This window comes from Phodopus roborovskii, unplaced genomic scaffold (assembly GCF_943737965.1).
Source record: "Phodopus roborovskii unplaced genomic scaffold, PHOROB, whole genome shotgun sequence".
Lineage (NCBI taxonomy): Eukaryota > Metazoa > Chordata > Mammalia > Rodentia > Cricetidae > Phodopus > Phodopus roborovskii.
The window spans coordinates 23,008,620-23,014,850 of NW_026125397.1; positions in this window are offsets into that span (position 1 = coordinate 23,008,620).

Here is a 6,231-nt window from a genome sequence, read left to right on the forward strand (position 1 = left end):
TCTCTGTTCCTGGGGGAAATACACAAACAGCTGCCCCTCGGACCCTAGCTAATAGGGGGTGGTGGGTGGTTGCCATTGTTCTGTAATTATGCCTTCCCATCTGACCCATCCCAATGTTTGAGAGAGTTTGTTCCAATGCCTCTCTATGGCAGACAAGTTATTTTTATCTATAGTCAAAATTTTTAAATATAAAGCATAGTGGATAATTGAGAATTGGGGAAGGTCCTATATTCCCTCTTTTTTATTTTATTAAAATATTGTTTAAGGGTGGCATGAGTGTGTTCCACAATGGCTTGTACAGTAGGATTGTGTGGGATGCCAAAGGAGTGATTAATATGATGTTCCTTGCAGAAGGCCTCGAAGCGATGACTAGCATATACGGGGCCATTATCTGTTTTTAAGATATCAGGAACACCCATATAGGCAAAGGCCTGTAAACAATGAGAGATGACATCTTTAATCTTTTCTCCAGAGTGCAGAGATGCAAAAAACCGCCCTAGAATATGTATCCAGAGAAACATGCATATATTTTAATTTTCCTGCTTGAGGCAGGTGAGTGACATCCATTTGCCAAAGATTGTTAGCCCTTAGTCCCCGGGGATTCACCCCCTAATTGGGAGAATTATGATAAGGGGTGCAATCAGGGCATCGAGAATTAATCTGAGTGGCAACAGGTAAGGAGCAGTTAGTGTGAAACTTAAGAAAGCATGCATTTAGGTGATACCACTCATGAAGCTGGCAAGTGTGTTGCTCTGTAAGACCTTCAGAATGAGGAGTTTTTCAGTTTTGGGCGGTACCCCCAAGAACTCAATGGCCAGTCCAGTTGCTGTAACACGCAAGAGGCTTTAATGAACAGGAAACGTTTGCGCAAATGGGCTCCCTCAGCACGCAGGCTAGAGAGAAGCTCCCTCCCCCGGGCACAGGTGTCTTTAAAGGCAAAACCCACAAGCTTAGGGAGGGGGTGGGACCCTCTGTCCATTGAGTACATGACCCTTGGAGGCTGGATGCTCTTCTATTAAGGTCAACAGACCTTAGGGCCTCAGGGTGTGCTAATTAATCTTGTCTGGGCAATCCGGAGTTGCAGCTATCTCTTTGTTTCCTAAGGACCCTATTTACCACCTGCTGACTCACAGAAAGGAGGGGCAGTGTGAATTCTTGGTATCCTGATATCTCAGGGCCAGTGGTTAGCAAATTCCACCCGGAATTCCAATTATTTGGGCTTCATTTCATTTCTTTGCTAGTTTAAGTCTTTCAGCTCCTCTGTGAACATGACTATTGGGGGCCTGGTTAAAGAATCAACAAGTTGATTGCCTTGGGCAAGGGGTCCTGGAAAGCCTGTATGGGCACATATGTACCCCACAAATGCAGGGTGCATTCGCTGCCAGATAAGATGTTGAAGCTTAACTAAAAGAGAATGAACTTGAGAGGTGGGAAGGACATATGGAGAAGTCTCTAATGGCTTTACAATATTAGCAACATAAATGCTAACAGCAGAGGGCGTGACCCTCACGCCCTGACTCAGGAAAGGGGGGGCCCCCAAATCACTCATGAGAAGCAGGCTTGATGCAAAAGCATGAGGCCTTTTATATTCCAGTGCACTGGGGTCCACAGCCATACCCCACGTGGGATAGAGGACTGGGAACCCTGGGTACAGTTCAGACAGCTTTTATAGGATTACAACAAAGCCCGCACATCATAAATCAATCATCTCATAGCATCCAGTGCGGACCAATCAATTTGAACTATCCAAGCCGGTGCTTAGCCCAGGAAGTCTGCTTTCGCTAGGGCTTCTGGGTGGTGTGACAAGGCTCATTTCCTGTGTTCACTCACTCACAGGTGCTGTTGTAAACAGCCCTGTCGTAAACAGTCAAGAATGTGACCTTTTGCCTACTCAGTGCTAGGGGGCAGGGTCCAGGGAGAGTTAGGCTAAATTTTTCTATCTTACACTATCAGTATATAGATTAAAAGATTCTTCATCAAACAACTGAAAAGTCACTATGCAAGCAACCAATTCAGCAGCCTGGGCAGACATTTGCCCTGTAGGTGTCCTCTATTGCATTTGACTAGAAACTACTACAGCAAAACCCTTAGAGGAGCCATCTGTAAACACTGAGCACAGTCCTTGAAGGGGGGGGGGAAGGGCCTCCTTTATAACTGTAAGACCCTCAGAATGAGGAGTCTTCCAGGTTCGGTCAATACCCCAAGAACTCAATGTCCAGTCCAGTTGCTGCAAAACGCAAGAGGCTTTAATGAACAGGAAACGTTTGTGCAAACGGGCTCCTCCAACACGCAGGCTAGGGAGAAGCCCCCTTCCCCAGGCCCAGGTGTTTTTAAAGGCAAACCCACAAGCTTAGGGAGGGGGTGGGACCCTCTGTCCATTGAGTAGTGACCCTTGGAGGCCGGATGGTCTCGCTCTTAGGGTCAGCAGACCTTAGGGCCTCAGGTGTGCTAATTAATCTTGTCTGGGCAAACCAGAGTTACAGCTATCTCTTGACCCTATTTACCACCTGTTGACTCACAGCAAAGGAGGGGCAGTGTGAATTCTTCTCTCAGGGCCTTGTGAGAGGAAGCTAGCAAATTCCAAGAAACAGATATTGGTTTCTAGGTTAGTCCATCATTAACATTACTTTTTAGGTCTTTCAATAACCTTAGGAAAAATTACAGGGTGCTGCCTAAAAAAAGACAGCAAGGGGCTATTTGGGTAGAAGTTATCAAATTTAGCTCCTTTAGATGTGATAAAGAGCATCCATCCATCATGAGAGGTCTGCAAATGCTCAACCTCTTCCTTGTCATAGGGGAGAATAATCTTATCAGGGGGCTTTTCAAAGGTCTGAATGCTAAATTTATGCGCTTTCCATAACAATTGCAATACCAAATCATAATAGGGAGACACCACCTTCTTAGGGGAGGCTGACAAATGAATCCATTATATGGGGCCACTTTGCCAAGAAACAGCAGTGGGTGAAAAACTAGAGGAAATTGCAACTACAACAAGAGGCTGTTCATAATCTAGGCCGCAAAGATGGGCTATTTCAATGCTTTTTAATAGCAATTGGATGGCCTCTTTGGCCTCCTGTGTAAAATGTCTGGGAGAGGTTGGAGCTGGATCCTCCAGAAGCATATCATATATTGGTCTAAGCTCCCCTGTTTTAATGGAGAGAGAGGAGCGGATCCATTGAACATCTCCCAAAAACTTTTGCCAATCATGAAGAGCTTTTAAATTTGAACAATCTATTTGGAGCCCTTGAGGCCGGAGGCCGGTCTGTTGGATTTGATGGCCTAGATTGGTGTAAGGAGGTTTCTTTTGAACCTTCTCTGGGGCCAAAATAAATCCGTGAGCCTCCAGGATCTTCTGCAATTTAGCAAACACTTCAAGACCTCTCTCCTCAGCAGGCGCTGCCAGCAGAATATCATCCATATAATGGCTAATGTAAAGATCAGAAAACTTGCTCCTGATAGGATCCAGGCAGGCAGCCACATAAGCCTGGCATATTGTAGGACTATTAGCCATCCCCTGGAGGAGCACCACCCATTGAAGGTGAAGGGTGTGTTCCCGGTTAGAAAATTAATTAAAGGAAGGCTAAATGCAAACCTGGGGCTATCTCAGGAGTGCAGCAGAATGGGAAAAAAAGCAATCCTTTAAATCAATAATAATTAGATGCCAACTTTAGGAATAACCACAGGAGAGGGTAAGCCAGGCTGAAAAGTTCCCATAGGCTACATTGTTGCATTAATGGCCCTCAAATCCTGGAGCAATCTCCATTTTCCTGAAACCTTTTTAATTACAAATATAGGGGATTTTCAGGGAGAGATGGAGGGGATCACATGTCCTGCCTCCAATTGTTCTTGAACTAGCTGGGAAACCACCAGAAGTTTTTCTGCGGTTAAGAGTCACTGTTCCATCCACATTGGATGTCAGAAATCCAGCTTACCTAGCCCTCGTCCTTTGTCCCAGCCGGCTTTACACATCATCCAGAGAGTTTTGTTTCTTGGTGGAGTGCCTTGGGTGAGGGTTTGGGTAGTAAGGACAACTCCCATCTCTTCTAAGAGATCTATTTCCCATAAATTAGTGGGGAGGCTAGCCAGGATATAGGGCTGGAAGTAAACTAAACGGCCCTCAACATCTTTCTAGTCAAACCAAACTGTTTTCTTAGACTATTACTATTTTGATGATGAAAGCTGTGTGACTGCTGAGCCATTCTACCTGAGATAAAGCGACCATTTTTGTCAGCCTATCAGCTGACTCATTACCATCAGCCAGTGGGCTGGGAAGGTTTGAATGAGCTCTTATATGACCCACAAAGCAAGGTGCCTTTCTTTGATGAATGGCACTTTGAATTTGCTCAAACAATAATTTAACCTGATTATTACTAGTTCCAATGTATAGAACCATCTCTATAACTTGAAGAGCTCTGAAAAACATAGTGACTACCAGTATATGAGTTAAATGAATCATTCATTACAAGCCGAAAAACTATTGCAACAGCTTGTAACTCAACTATCTGAGCTGAGGCTGGATCTGTCTGTACTACATATTCTTTTCCATCAATAACACAACCTGCTTTTCCATTAGAAGAACCATCAGTAAAAACTAACATAGAATTTTTTATAGGATTACTCCTTACAATTTTAGGGATTACAAAAAGATACATTAACACAAATTGCAACAGTCTGTGACTGGGAACTGATTATCAATTTTTCCGAAAAACTGAGTAAAAGCAATTGTCCATGAATCAGTTTTGAAATAACCAATCAACTTGCTGTTTGGTATAGAGAACATGTATTACATTTGGTTTCCTGCCAAAATATCTCCTAGACTCTATATGGCATTTTTGTACCACATAAGCTACTGCTTCAAAATAAGAATTTAACACTTTGGCTGGATAAACAGGTAAAAGCAACCATAACAACGGTCCCCCTTGCCATAAGACTTCTGTTGAGGAAATGGGATTTTCCCAGAAGATATGGGACTTCTCTGGAGGAAGTGGGCTTTCTCTGGAGGCTGTGGGGTTTCTCTGGGGGAAGTGGAACTTCTCTGGAGGAAGTGAGGTTTTTCAGAAGGATGTGGTACTTCTCTGGAGGAAGTGGGACTTCTGTGGTGGAAGTGGGATTTCTCTGGAGGAAGTAGGTCTTCTCAGGAGGAAGTGGAACTTCTCTGGAGGAAGTAGAGTTTCTCGGGAGGAAGTGTCCTTTCTCTCGATGAAATGGGGATTCTTTGGAGGAAGTGGGACTTCTGTGGAGGAAGTGGGGTTTCTCTGGAAGAAGTAGGGTTTTCTGGAGAAAGTCGGACTTCTATGGAAGAAGTAGGATTTCTCTGGAGAAAGTTGGGTTTCACTGTCAAAAGGGTGTATTTCTGGAGAAAGTAGAACTCTGGAGGAAGTGAGGTTTCTCTGGAGGAAGTGGGGTTTCTCTGAAGACAAAGTGGGGTTTCTCTGGATGAAGTGGAACTTCTCTGGAGGAAGTAGGACTTCTCTGTGTGAAGTTGGGTTTCTCTGGATTAAGTGGGACTTCTCTGGAGGAAGTAGGACTTCTCTGGATAAATTGGGACTTCTCTGGAGGAAGTGGGATTTCTCTCGAGGAAGTGGGACTTCTGTGGAGGTAGTGAGACTTCTGTGGAGGAAGTGGGATTTTTCTGGAGATAGTGGGACCTCTTGGAAAAAGTGAGACTTCTCTGTAGGAAGTAGTGTTCTCTCTGAAGGTAGTGCAGTTTTATGGATGAAGTGCAACTTCTCTTGTGGAAATAGGGTTTCTCTGAAGGAAGTTGGTTTCTCTGGAGATAGTGTTACTTCTCTGGAGGAAGTGGGACTTCTGTGGCAGAAGTGGGGTTTCTCTAGAGGAAGTGCTGTTTCTCTGGAGTAAACAGGACTTCTCTGGATATAGTATTGTTTCTCTGGAGGAAGTTGGATTTCTCTGGAGGATGTGGGGTTTCTCTGGATGATGCCAGGTTTCTCTGGAGGAAGTGGTTTTGCTCTGGAAGGTGTGATGTTTCTCTGGAGGAAATCGGACTTCTCTAAAGGAAGTGGGATTTTTCTGGAGGATGTGGGACTTCTCTGGAGAAAGTGGGAGTTCTCCAGGGAAAGTGGGAGTTCTGTAGAGGAATTGATATGTGTCTGGATGAAGTGGGACTTCTCTGGAGGAAGTAGAGTATTTCAGGAGGAAGTGTCATTTCTCTGGATGAAGTGGGACTTCAGTGCAGGAAGTGGGACATCTTGGCAGAAGTGGGGTTTCTCT